The 14,517-nt window shown below is 44.4% G+C and overlaps 1 long non-coding RNA gene across 1 annotated transcript in view; it reads left to right on the forward strand.

The window, feature by feature from the left end:
- Window positions 1–12,331, forward strand: part of LOC141130099 (uncharacterized) — a 42,621-nt gene extending 30,290 nt beyond the window's left edge. The window contains exon 2 of the long non-coding RNA XR_012241992.1: window positions 12,261–12,331. This is a non-coding gene — a long non-coding RNA (uncharacterized lncRNA). The remainder of the gene's footprint in view (window positions 1–12,260) is intronic.
- Window positions 12,332–14,517: the final 2,186 nt, after the last annotated feature.

A 14,517-nucleotide genomic window follows, 5' to 3' on the forward strand; every position in this document is an offset into this window, starting at 1 on the left:
CTGTGCCTACATACTTTTGCTAATAGGTGTCCCTCATTACCATCTCAAAAAGTTGGGAAGTATGGAAATATATTCTAAAGCTGGCCGGCCCCCCGAAGAGATGATAGGGCCTGGGCCCGGTACAACAGGGCTGGTTGTACTGCCTTATCAGTGGCCTTATGCTTCATGTACACTGCTGCTGGTAAACAGGCGTTTAGGAGCAGTTGGGCGTTTTTTTCAGCTGCCCCTGAAATTTCCTCTATGCTATATTATCAGTACATGTACACAGGGTCGTTTATAAGCCGTTTCTAGGCAGTTGAGTTTAGAAGCATTTTTTGGAAAGCAAAAAAATGCATTCAGGTTGGATGTTCAGAGGCATTTGAAACACCAAACGCCTGTAACAGCTTGTAAACGTGTGTAAATGTGGTAAATTGCGTTTAGCCATGTTTCGTTTACAGGCGTTTTTCATGGAGATACATTTTTGACTAATTTCAACCTAAAAAACGCTTCTAAACGAAAACACAGCATGTAAACGCGGCACAACGGATGTTTTTAGCCCCAAAAGGTTTACCACTCCCTTCATGACCAGGCCATTTTTTGGGATATGGCCCTGCGCTACTTTCCCAAATGCGCAGTCGTGTGACGCTGTACCCAAATAAAATGAATGTCCTTTTTTTTCCCACAAATAGAGCTTTCTTTTGGTGGTATTTGATCACCTCTGCGGTTTTTATTTTTTGCACTATAAACAAAAAAAGAGCGACAGTTTTGAAAAAAAAAATATTTTTTTTTCTTTATGCTATAAAACATATCAAATAAAAAAATGTAAAAAATCTAATGTATTCATCAATTTAGGCCAATATGTATTCTGCTACATGTTTTTGGTAAAAAAAATCCCAATAAGCATATATTGATTGGTTTGTGCAAAAGTTATGTACTGTATGTGCGTTATAATTAATCAAAATTAGTCGATTAACCGATTTAAAAAAACGATTAATCGAACACGAAAATTTTAATCAGTAACAGTACTATAATATTTCCATAATCAGATATTATTTTGGTACTATAACCTTTTGAAATGTTAAAAGGAACATATATTGGTGATTTTATTATATTACATTTTCTGTTTGGTTATATTACTTTGTAATTTCTTGAGAAAAAAAAATTACCCCTTTTTGTAAAGTAGAAAGTACAAGGTATTTAGTAAGAGGCATGGAGAGTTTTTTTGAAGTTGTAATTTTTCATCATAATTTTTTTTATTTTAACATACTGCCATTAGTGCAGTACAGCGTCATCATATAGCAGGTGTGGCGGCGATCAGGGACACTGACAGTCCTTAAAAAAAAAAAATAATAATAATATCTTTTTCCATTTTTCTTTCTTTGTTTTACATTTTTTTTAACCCAGTGACCAGAGCAATACAGTGGTACCTTGGATTACGAGCATAATTTGTTCCAGAAGAATGCTTGTAATCCAAAGCACTTGTATATCAAAGCGAGTTTCTCCATAAGAAATAATGAAAACTCAGATAATCCGTTCCAGTGGCACTGCTAGTGTATAAATCATAGTATGAATGTACTAATGCGCAAACAAATAACTAACACTAGTGAGTTGCTGCCAACACGAAAATATGTTCCGGCACAGTGATAATAAAAATTAATAAATGTGGCGCTTTCTCAGTGACCAAAGTGCTAATGCTATATAAATCCTCAAGTGATAATGAAATGATATCCAAATATACACAAACAAATAAAACAATCCATCAATGGCTAAAATAATAGTGCTAAGTTATTATTATTATTATTATTCACGATTTATATAGCACCAACAGTTTACGCAGCGCTTTACAATGTAGAGGGGGGACAGCACAATTACAGTACAATACAGAAGGGACAGGAGGGCCCTGCTCGTAGAGCTTACATTCTAAAGGGAGGGGGTGGCAACGCTGTATCCTGGCCTAGGCCGACAAGGCCCAGGCCTAGGGCAGCACTTTGCAGGGGGGCAGCACGCGAAAGAGTCCCCGCGGGCTTGTGCTACACTGTTAGTGTAGCGCCAGTCTTATGGGGCGGACTGGGCTGAGAGGATAATTAATCTAGCGCCCCCATAAAGCGGCCGCACTGCTTCCGATATGCGAGCGGCCGGCATTCTGAAACTGTGGGGGGGGCGGGCACCGCTTCTAATTTTGACTGTCCTATCATACTGGACCACAAGCCTTCCTCACTGTGCTATGTTTTCTGCTGCACCATTGGCGTGGTTAAATCTTCTTAGTCCTCTCCTTAAAATTATCTGAAATTATCATTTTGGATAGAGTAAGTCCAGTTTATTTTTTTTTTCCTGTCCCATTGCAGAGATTTCTCTTCACTTCCTGCCCCATAGCCAAACAGGAAGTGAGAGGAAATCTATGCAAATTAAGGGAATCCATCCCCCCCCCCAGGCCCTCAGAACTAGTGTCCCCACTCAAAAATTTCAGGGCAGGTCTTAAACAGCAAGGGGTGTGGCCTTGACAGGAAGGGGTGGGTCATATTTAAATTAGGGGGTAGTCGAGTTTAGTCAGGCCTAGGGCAGCACAAAACCTAAATACACTACTGGGGGGTGGTGGTACAAAAGGTAATAGATGCAGAGAATGATTTGATGGGGTTGTTAGGTGGGTGTGGGATAGGCTTCCCTGAATAAGTGAGTTTTCAGGGATCTTCTGAAGGTGGACAGGGTAGGGGCTGATCGGATATACCGGGGCAGGGAATTCCAAAGGATGGGAGAGGCTCTGGAGAAGTCCTGAAGACGAGCATGAGAGGAGGTAACAAGGGAGCTAGAGAGCAGGAGGTCCTGGAAGGAGCGGAGGGGACGATTTGGGCAATATCTGCAGATGAGGTTGGTGATGTAGATGGGGGCGATGTTGTGGATGGCCTTGTATGTTGTGGTTAGCATTTTGAATTTTATACGGTGGGGTAGGGGAAGCCAGTGAAGGGATTGGCAGAGAGGGGCGGCAGTCACGGATCGGTTAGTGAGGTGTATTAGTCTAGCAGCAGCATTCATAATAGACTGAATGGGGGATAGCCTGCGTAAGGGTAGGCCATTAAGGAGAGAGTTGCAGTAGTCAAGGCGGGAAAGAATCAAGGAGTGAATAAGTTGCTTTGTGGTGTCATTAGTCAGGAAGGGTCAAATTCTGGAGATGCTGCGGAGGTTAAGGCGGCAGGATTTAGCCAGTGATTGGATGTGGGGGCTGAAGGACAGGTGAGAGTCAAGGATTACACCCAGCACCCTGGCATGTGTGGAGAGACCAATGGTTGTGCTGTTGATCTTAATGGTAAAGTCATGGGGGGGGGGGGGAATCGGGAAGGAGGAAATATTACAAGCTCAGTTTTAGAAAGATTGAGTTTGAGAAAGTGGCGTGACATCCATACCAAGATGTCATTCAGTAAATTTGAGATCCATGAAGAGATCGAGGGGGTGAGTTGAGGAGTGGAGAGATAGATCTGGGTGTCATCGGCGTAGAGGTGGTATTGGAAGCCATGGAAGGTTATCAACTGGCCCAGGGAAGAGGTATAGAGTGAGAAGGACAGAGCCTTGGCGTATCTCCAACAGAGAGAGAGGAAGAGGAGTAGAGGAGATGGAGTTGTAAGTGACACTGAAAGGTAGGAGGAGAACCAGGATAAAGCAGAATCACAGAGGCCAAGGCTAAGTACAAAGGATCTTCAATACAGAAATGATTTCATGAATTAATATTATCAAAGTGCAAAGTAATGATATATAATCAAAATTAGTAATGCAGCAATGTTCAATGAGTTCATAAATATGTTCAGTATACTTAAAGTGCAATAAAACAGTGCAATAATTACTTAAAACATAACAAAGTCCATAAAGTGCTTGGTGCAGTAAATCTTCAGTGCATGGAATAGTTCATAAACAGTGTCACCGATCACACTGCAAACCAATATATTCAATTCCTAAACTGTGCTTTCAACTTCCATGTGTAAAGTGTGCCCCAGCCTCTCACCTCAAAGGAAGACCCCTACGGGTCTAGTCGCATTTGTGATGAATCTCTCATATGTATTCACAGCAGTAAGCTCTTTCCTTATAATCCTCTGCTAGATCAGACCAGCGGTGTTCTCAGATACAAGCAGGAATTTCCACTAAAACATAACTATCTCCTCCTCCACTTTTCTCCAATAAGGCTCACATGTAATAAAAATAAGTCTTCATGTGTAGCATTCCAATACAAATACTTTATTAAAAATGTAGTAACTCACACATAGGTTCACAATTGTCAGCTTTCACATATATTAGGGACTTCCGGTCTCGGCCGCGATCGGACGTGACGTTCACCTGGCTCCTACCGACGCGTTGCGTCACTGCTCACGTGACTTCATCAAGGGTATTGCTAGTGTATGCAGTACCGCATGTAACCAGAGGTGGGGGGGCGCCTGAGACATTCAGAAACACTCGGAGAGAACTCCAAGAGGCTTGGTGGCACTCGGGAACTGAGTGTTTCCGAGTTTTTCTGAGTGGCTCCGAGTGTCACCGGCGCCCCTGCACCTCTGGCCAAATGTGGTACTGCACACCCCAAAGGCTTGAATCCTGCTCGTTTTGCGAGATAACGCAAATAATAGCACATATTGCGAAATGCTCGTAAGCCGCGTTACTCGCAATCCGAGATATTACTGTACAATGTTACCATAGTAACACTGTACTACTCTGGGGAAGTGATCAAGATTTAATTTTTTATTTTTTTTGTGATTGCTTATACCAGTGAATTTCACTGGTATAAGCAACCATTTTTACTGAATGAAACTGATCCATTCAGTGTGTTTTGTTGTGATTAGCTGTGATTGTCCAATGGACACAGCTGGTGACAGAACACGCTCAGCCCCATGTGGGAGGACCTCATATGACAGGGGAGTCAGGAGGGCACAGAACTGGTTCTGGGATACTGCACGAAACACGACCATCCCGGGAGAGCTTAGTAAAAAGCATGACTGTTCCGGCAAATCCGACAAGTATGATGTAATGCAAAATTATCATGGGGGCCCCCATGCACCTGGGGCCCCTGGGCTGTGCCCAGGGGTGCCCATGTATTGAGACAGTCCGGCTCTGTGTTTCTCTGCAATGCAGGAAGGCTAATGGCTGTTAGGGGCCGGTATGCCTCTAAAAGCCTTGGATGGTAGTTTGTTGGTCATAATCCACTTTACATTTTTCTAAGCTTCTATCAAAACCATGTCTGTCGTGACTTATGGTTTTAAGAAGCACTAAACATTTTATACAAGGTTCACCTACAACACTGGTGTCATAGACAATTTTAAAGTGATTCTAAACGTTATTTTTTGTTTCAAATAATAAACATATTATACTCTCATGCTCTGTGCAACCTTTTTGCACAGAGAAGTCCTGATCCTCTTCTCAGGTCCTCCACCGGCACTCCTGGCTTCTTCCCTGTGCCGAGTGCCCCCATAGCAAGCCGTTTGCTATGGGGGCACTTATGTGGGTTTGCTCCCAAACCTCGCAGTCTGTGTCTATTGACACAGAGAGCAGGACTTGGCCTTGAGCCCTCGTCACTGTCTGTGACTGACAGCAGCAAGAGCCCATGGCTCCAGCTGCTGTGTCTGGGCCAATGAGGAGAGAGAGCCTGTGCTCTCGTGCACATCACTGGATCAAGATCGGACTCAGGTAAGTATAAAGGGATGCTGGTGCTTTACCTTAAAATGGTTTTAAAGTCAGAAGGGGGCAAGGAGTGAAAGGGGGCAAGGCCGAGCCGCGGCTCTATGTCTGAATGGACACACAGAGCATTGGCTCAGCTTGGGTGCCCCCATAGCAAGCTGCTAGCATTTTTAGTTTCTTTGGGGTCTTTCCTTACAATTTTTTACACACCTTTTCTGTCACTTTTTAAATAGCCTTTTTTTTTTTCCTTCAGACTGATAATTAAGGGGAGTGGTTAATTGGCCACAGGTGCTACAGGTCCTATATAACTTTTTATAGTACTCACAGCTTGCTCATCCTTGAGCTTGCTGGAACTGGAACATAGTGGAAATTTGACTAAGTGCTGAGTTAAAAACCGGAGTTAAAAACAGGCGAGTCTAACCGGAGTCTTCAAACGTGTAAGTAACATCTGAAATTTCCTGTTAGTAATACTATTATTGTAACAAGGATAATGTGTGCTAGCAAGATTGAAGGTTTTGTGCAGTGCACAGTGTGCCGCATGTATATAACAATGGAGCAACAGCTCCAGGATGGATGCCACTGTGACAGATGTGAGCTGGTTGCCCCTCTGGAAGCTCACATTCCAGATTTGGAGGAGCAAGTTGTAATACTGGGCAGAAATGTAGGGTTTAAGTGAAGGGTAGAGGGGTAAGTCTGAATTATCATGTAGTAAGATGGGTTACTGTAATCAGAGGGAGTGGCAGGGACTCGCAGAAAAAGGAAGGTCAGCCCTGGTTTTGAGCACCCAAACAGATTTGCCAAGTTGGGTGAAGATGTAGGGGTGGCAAGCTTGGAGGTGGCAGCCCTAGAGGTTACTGCTATCCCTAACAGCCGGGTGAGCAGCCCATCTCGTAGGTATGGTGAGGGTGGTACAGGTAGACCTAGACAGTTGGTGATAATTGGGGATTCTATAATCAGAAGGACTGATAGAATAATTTGTCACTAAGACCGCCTCAACTGAATGATTTGTTGTTTTTCTGGTGCCAGGGTTTGGCATGTGGTGGACCAGGTTGATAAATTACCGGGAAGGGCTGGGCATGACCCAGCTGTCTTGGTCCACGTTGGAACCAATGACAGAATATATGGAATGTGGAGGCTCCTTAAGAATCAATTTAAAGAACTAGGCTGCAAGTTAAAGGGAAGGACTTCCAAGGTGATATTCTCTGAAATATTGCCTGTGCCATGCGCAACACAGGAAAGACAGGGGAAGATTAGAGGTCCGAATGCATGGCTAAAGACCTGGTGTAAGGGGGGATTTGGGTTTCTAGAGCACTGGGCTGACTTTTCATTGGGATACAACCTACATGCTAAAGATGGTTTGCTCCTAAATAGAAGGGGGTCTGCTGTGCTGGGGGAGAGGTCTATGGGAAGGCTGTAGGAGTATTTAAACTAGGGTTGAGGGGGGGGGGGGTGAAGTAGATTATAATGGGGCAGATAGGTCAGTCCCTATTGGTGGGTGAAATGGGGAAAGATTGAGGGAGGGCTATGGCAGGGGATATGAAGGTTCCCATGTTACAAACAACCATTTGAAATGGTACTATTTGTACTAGATTAAAACATATGCAAAATAAGAGTGTAAAATGTGACAATGAATGAAAGTGTTTGTTCACTAATGCCAGAAGTCTGCCAAGCAAAATAGGTGAGTTGGAAGCTTTGGTGCATGAAGAAAACTATGATTTAATTGGTATTGCTGAATCTTGGCTTCATTCTTCACATGACTGGGCTATTAATATTCCTTGCTATGCTCTGTTTTGGAAAGACTGGGTGAAACGGAGGATTGATGGTGTCTCTCTCTATGTGAGAAGTGATCTCAAAGTGAGTGTGAAGGAGGATGTAGTTAATGGAGAGTGTGATGAGTCTGAAGTATTATGGGTGGAACTGCACGTGGTTGTGTGTACTACAAAAGTAATCATTGGAAATTGTTATAGACCTCCTAGTGTTAATGAGGAGGTGGAGACTCGGCTCCTTGCACAGATCGAAAGGCTGCAGGGGCTGGGACAGTTATAATAATGGCACCGCAGGAATCTATTGGCTAAGATCAAGTTTAGTATCTGTTCTTATCAGTGATCTAGTGGAAGTTCCGTGCTGTCATTCTGACCTGACCGAGGTTGGAGTGGTGGCTATAAATCTCTGCTAGAGTGATGGGGGCTTGGAAGTTAGTACCGGCTTGAACAGAAACATGGGCGCCCACAGGCAGTTGGGGCACGGGAGTAATTCCCCGGGGAAAGCTGGAAGAACCTGTTACCTCCTGGTTTGAACGTTCTACCTTGTCTGGTCATGGGCTGGGGATCCGGAAGGTCTGTGGTGTCTGTGCCCCCTGGGAATGGTCACTCTAGGAGTGCTCTTAGCACTTGGGTGTGGGACCCCACTGTGTGAAAAGGCACATGGTCACAGCCAACAAATTTGCTTTCCTTTTGCACTGCACCTTTTAGGGCTGGGCCTTTTGGCTAAAGTCCGGGGCAATTTTTGTCTGCCAGGCCTCAGGGCCCAGCCAGTGCACAATTGCACGGCCACTTTATTATTTTTTATTTATTTTTCTGCCATGTTTGTCACCTTTCACTTTTGTGTGTGTTTTTCTCACGGATGAAGGGTGTGGGTCCTCGGGCTTGCCCTGACGTCTAGGGGAGCATGTGTGGCCCTTAGGTTCCTTCCTCCCCTTCCCCTGGGGGGGTCTCTCTTTGGTAGAGCCCCTCGACCAAGTATTCGATGGTCAGCTTCGGCTGACCTAGAAGAATGGGGTCTGCCAGGCCTTCTGGATAGGCAGACCATGGAGTCCCTGTGAGGAGCCTTGCGAAGGGTAGAGGTCCTATCCCTTCGGGGGGGGGAGGGCGGCCTAAAAGCACCTTTAAGTGCACTTTTTAGTGTGTGTTTGCACATGCATGTTTTTTGTTCATTTACAGGGTTTTTTTTTTCCGTTTTAGATTTTTGCACCACCGTGGACTAAAAAGAAAAAATGGCACTGCAGGACCAGTTAAAGGGCAAACATTTATAAATATATTACAAGACAATTTTATGGTAATCTCTGAGCTTATTACTAATGTTCATATAAAAGAACATCTGGGTAGCAGTGATCACAACATGATTTCATTTAATTACTGTTAGCTGTAAGCAAGGAGTTCCGGCGAGGGACCCAAGAAAAGGAGGATCTGGGCTGCTCTATGCAAAACCACTGCACAGAGCAGGTAAGTATCATATGTTTGTTATTTTTAAACAACAAAAAACAAAAAACAAGACATTAATATCACTTTAATGCAGAGAATGCATTAAAGTGGAAGTAAACTCTCTCCCATAACTTTAGCACATATAAATCGCCATTAAAAGCACTATTGATCGCTGTCCTCAGATGTCACCTTACTTGATTAGTTTGCTGGTAATCCATCCCGTTATCTGTAATGAGTAAGAGTGTCCTGCTCTCTCCCAGGGGATTTTTGTTACATTGCTGTATCTTTATCTATCTTGGATGATAACAGCCCAGATCTGGATTTATTACTTTTGATATATTGTCAAATTTCTTAGTCTGTGGCTACCTCTGACTGAGGGATTCCTATATTTTCTGATATGAACAATCTATGATTATATCCGGTCTTCTATGAATATTCACTTTGATAAGTTTGAAAGTATCATACCTAGACACTCGTGATCATTGATTCACAGGTGGTTCCTGGGTGTTGTTTGCCTGGTGATTCGCTCTGACCTCATTGCACCACCTTGCTTTTTCCCTTTGTTGGAAATTACTTTGTCGATCACTGATTGATTAATATGTGATTCCTTTTGCAAGATAGTGAGACCCCTTTCTCTTCTTTGCAACTACTGAATCCCAAATGTGTCCTAAAGAAGTGTACAACAAAAGCGTTGACGCATTAGGGCTCATATCATATATAGATTGTTTTTTGCCCAGCCGTCTTGTCATGGTCCTGGACTGGAGCATCCCGCCGGTGGCGGTGGAGTGCAGGGCAGCGGCTTTGAACAGGAGTGAGTAAGAGAGAGAAGACGAGGTTTCACCGCCACTCTGAGCAGCATCTCTGGCGCTTCCCAGAGCCTGCACTCCTTCTTCAAGCTCCTCTCCTAGCTCACTGTGACTGTCATGGAACAGGAAGAAAACAGGCTGACCGAGGACGGGCGGGAGGTAGGTGGATCACACACGCCTACCCACACAGACAGGGGCTGGGACTGTAGGAACTGCAGGCAGGGCTAGGAGGTCTCTCTTTCCCACACCCTCTTATCCACCCCCCCTCTCTCTCACCCACTCTCAGCCACCCCCCCTCTCTCTCTTTGACCCCTTTTCATCCACCCACCCTCTCTCTCACCCACCCTCACTCCCCCGTCTCTTTCACCCTGATGTATGGGGGGGGGGGGGCTTTCTGTGGACCCTGATGTAAGGGGGGCTCTCTGGGGACCCTGATGTATGGTGAGGCTCTCTGGGGACCCTGATGTATGGGGAGGTTCTCTGTGGACCCTGATGTATGGGGAGGCTCTCTGGGGAACCTAATGTATGGAGAGGCTCTCTGGGGACCCTGATGTAAGGAAGAGGCTCTCTGAGAACCCTGATGTAAGGAAGGGGCTCTCTGGGGAGTCTGATGTAAGAAGGGCTCTCTGGGGACCCTGATATTTTATATATATATATATATATATATATATATATATATATATATATATACACACACACACACATACACACACACGTGGGGAACCTGATGTAAGGGGGGCTCTCTGGGGACCCTGATGTATGGGGAGGCTCTCTGGAACCATGATGTATGGGGGCTCTCTGTGGACCCTGATGTATGGGGAGGCTGTCTGGGGAACCTGATGTAGGGGGGGCTCTCTGGGGACCCTGATGTATGGGGAGGCTCTCTGGAACCATGATGTATGGGGGCTCTCTGTGGACCCTGATGTCTTGGCGGGCTCTCTGGGGAACCTGATGTGAAGGGGGCTCTCTGTGGACCCTAATGTATGGGGAGGCTCTCTGTGGACCCTAATGTATGGGGAGGCTCTCTGGGGACCTTGATGTAAGGAAGAGGCTCTCTGAGAACCCTGATGTAAGGAAGGGGCTCTCTGGGGAGTCTGATGTAAGAAGGGCTCTCTGGGGACCCTGATATTTTATATATATATATATATATATATATATATATATATATATATACACACACACACACACATACACACACACGTGTGTATGTCACATGTGTATGTCTGCCCAAGCGTATGACTTTTTTTACTTCGCTGCTATGGGCTCTAGCCCCAGGTCTTTTTTAGACCTAGCAATGCCCCTGGCAAAAGCTGTTTGCTTTCAGACTGTCTCTAACCGAATCTCCATAAAGTTGAAATAAACAGATCAGAGGAGGAGAGGGAGGAAGGCTAAAGGAGACTCCTCTGATTCATTCAGCTGTGTATACAATTTAGCTTTAGTTATTGAGATCTGTGAAAAACAGGCTTTTTCAGCAAAGTAGCTAATGTCAGCCTGGAAAACATGTAAAGCCTAAAGCTCAGTCTGTAAAGGCCCATTTACACTAAAGCGCACATAATGTGCAGTTTTATATGCTTTTTCATGCTTTTTTATGCATATTTTCTGCATAGTTCTTTTTTTTCAAAGCTATGCTTCCTCTGAGCTAACTGTTAAGAACTATTGAGGGTGAGCGGTGTGTTGCAGTGCATTGTGTTTATATTCGTTTACACACATTTCTGAGAGATTATGCAAACATTTTGAATACTATGTTCTGGTGTGAACATGACACATAAAAAAACTATTGTTTTCTATGTGTCATTGCAGTTACTGTACCTATACTTCTCCATGAGGACTTTTTCCATTCCTTCTCTATGGTGGCCCATCCATTAGGGGTGCACTGGTGTGGCCCCCTATTCATGCGTCTGGCCCCCTAATATACATGCAGGGCCCTGGATGCATGGATTCCAATGGGGGGGGGGGCTTAAGCACGCGATTAGAGCCAGAGGCTCTAATAGGCTTCAAAAAAGGGTGGGCTTGGGGGGCAGAGCACTGCGCTCCAAGCCCACGCAGTTGTGTGACAATAATGAATGAATGAATAGTGACCCGACCGAGTGGGGGGGGGGTTTCCCTCCCCCCCCCCAAAAAAAAAAACCAGCCGCCATTGTTCCCGCTTATACTGTGACGTTTAATTGGCTTCAGTTGGAGAAATTTGGGAATCCTGGGTAAACAGTGTGTGAATCTTAAATCAAAATATTCATCAATAGAGCCCTCTACATCAATGTAGCAATTGCCTTGCCCAATCATGGGACTTGAGTCCTGTTACACATGGGCAAGATTTGATTAGCTCAGCAAGCCAACAGCTTCATATAGTAAAGTGAACCTGTCACCAGTATGGCCAAAGTACAGGTTCACTTTAAATGCTGAGCAAGCTATGCTACTGGAGTGTGTCACCTGCATCAGGGATTTTTCTATCTGCGTTACTGCTAAAATACATAGAACTAAAACATACAAAACGTAATTCATATCTTTTGATTGTAATGAATGTTGGAGATGTAATGTAACGCTATTTATTGTCTTTTAGAAGTTTATTTAAATTATAGCATGTTAGTGCGTTTAGCTAAGCTGTTATTATATTTATTTTCTTTTAAAGGATAATGGGTTTGAAGGAAAACTAAAGAAGTTCACAGAAGAATAGGAGCGGGAGAACGAGCAAAGGATCAGGTAAAGAAATGGACTAGACAACCCTTCTCCTACCTGCTACCTACTAAACCGCGTCTGTACCTCGGACCATCTAAATAAAAATAATGGAAAATATAAGTTTATTAGATTTATTTATTGTATTTATTACAGGTACTTACATAGTGCCATCATTTAGGCACATATAGGCAGCGCTTTACACTCACTGGCCACTTTATTATGTACACCAGGGATATGCAATTAGCGGACCTCCAGCTGTTGCAAAACTACAAGTCCCATCATGCCTCTGCCTCTGGGTGTCATGCTTGTGGCTGTCAGAGTCTTGCTATGACTCATGGTACTTGTAGTTCTGCAACAGCTGGAAGTCTGTTAATTGCATATCCCTAATGTACACCTTGCTAGTACCGGGTTGGACCCCCTTTGCTTTCAGAACTGCCTTAATTCTTCATGGGATAGATTCAACAAGGTTTTGGAAACATTGCTCAGAGATTTTGGTCCATGTTGACATGATAGCATCACGCAGTTGCTGCAGATTGGTCGGCTGCACATCCATGATGCAAATCTCCCGTTCTACCAAATCCTAATGGGGCTCTATTAGATTGACATCTGATGACTGTGGAGGCCATTGGAGTACAGTGACCTCATAGTCATGTTCAAGAAACCAGTGGTGAGATGATTTGATCTTTGTGACATGGTGCATTATCCTGCTGGAAGGAGCCATCAGAAGATGTAGTCATAAAGGGATGGACATGGTCAGCAACAATACTCAGGTAGGTTGTGGGGTTTAAACTATGCTCAATTGGTACTAAGGGGCCCTAAGTGTGAGTCAATGGCTCCTGCTGCTATCAATCTATCCAATGAGGACCCGAGACATCGGCTAGAGGCGCTGGGCTAGTGCACATCGCTGGAATGATCAGATTCAGATAAGAAGGGGGGGGGGGGCTCTGGGGGCAGCCGCAGCATTTTCACCTTAAAAGAGAAGTATGGGTTTGGGTGCTTTTCCTCCATCATTCTTACCTAGGTGGATGCAGCATCGGTCCGCTCAGTTCTTGCAACTCCCCGAGCAGAGAGCTGCTGATTATCAGAATCTCTCTGCTGTGCCCCCTCCTCGCACATTGGAGTGTTGAGGTGTGGAGGGGTGGGAAGCGGCTTGCTGAGAGGCTGAGACTGGTGTCAGTCCAGGCACCTGGTGGATCCAGACTTCCATTGTCATGATGATGCGGGGCCTGGACTGACATTGGAGATGTCAGCAGAGAGAGGACTTCAGACCGCTCTCTGCTGAAAACGGGTCACAGGAGTACAAAACGAGTTGCACTCCTGTGACCCATAGGAGAAATCCAGCCAAACGAGCTCAGGCTGGACTTCTCCTTTATTGCATAGAATACATTAATGTGAAAAATCATGAGACTTTACAACCCCTCAACCCCTTTAAGCACTTATAATGTATATACCATCCTGGGCTCATGGCTTCTATGCCTCCTTGCAGTTAATTCTTATTCCTCTTGCTGTTTTTACCATCATGTGTTATTATAAATGAAGGGCAGAAATGTCATTGCTGAAGTTCCTGTGAAACAGAAAAGCTTACTTTAGCTTTCCAAGTAACACTTCATGCAATGTAATATTAGAAGATGGATCTCTGCCAGACCTTTTACAAGTTTATTTTTTTTGGAACATTCAGAATGAAATTTGGAATGTACAAAAACCAGATTTACAGCGAACACATGAACGCAACAGTGCAAATACCATATCTGTGTCATGGCCAAAGTTTAGTAGGTCACTGCAAAGATCTAATAAACTGCTGCAGGGTACATGTGTGAGATGGCTCCCTTGGTTTTGGCCTGCAGAGCACTTCAACTCCCATGAATGTTGTAGTAACTGGTCTGTTCCCCCATAGGTGTGCCTAGGCCATCTACATCTGTAGGCCCATAAAAAGTAATTTGCCTTTGGATCAGCTGCATCCCGATGGGCCACAGAAAACAATAGGAAGCCATGTTTCCATAGCTCCCAACTGTCCCTGATTTCGAGGGACTGTCCCTGATTTGGAACAAAGTCCCTCTGTCCCTCATAGCTTCTCATTTGGTCTGATCTATATAGTTCTATACAAAATGCACTATTTATCTATCAAAAAGTGTTTCCCAGTGCTAAACCTTTCATCCAATTTCTAAATTGCTGCATTTGTAAATTCCAAAAGCCAACATAACGGGAATTAG

The sequence above is a fragment of the Aquarana catesbeiana genome, linkage group LG02 (assembly GCF_042186555.1).
Source record: "Aquarana catesbeiana isolate 2022-GZ linkage group LG02, ASM4218655v1, whole genome shotgun sequence".
NCBI lineage: Eukaryota > Metazoa > Chordata > Amphibia > Anura > Ranidae > Aquarana > Aquarana catesbeiana.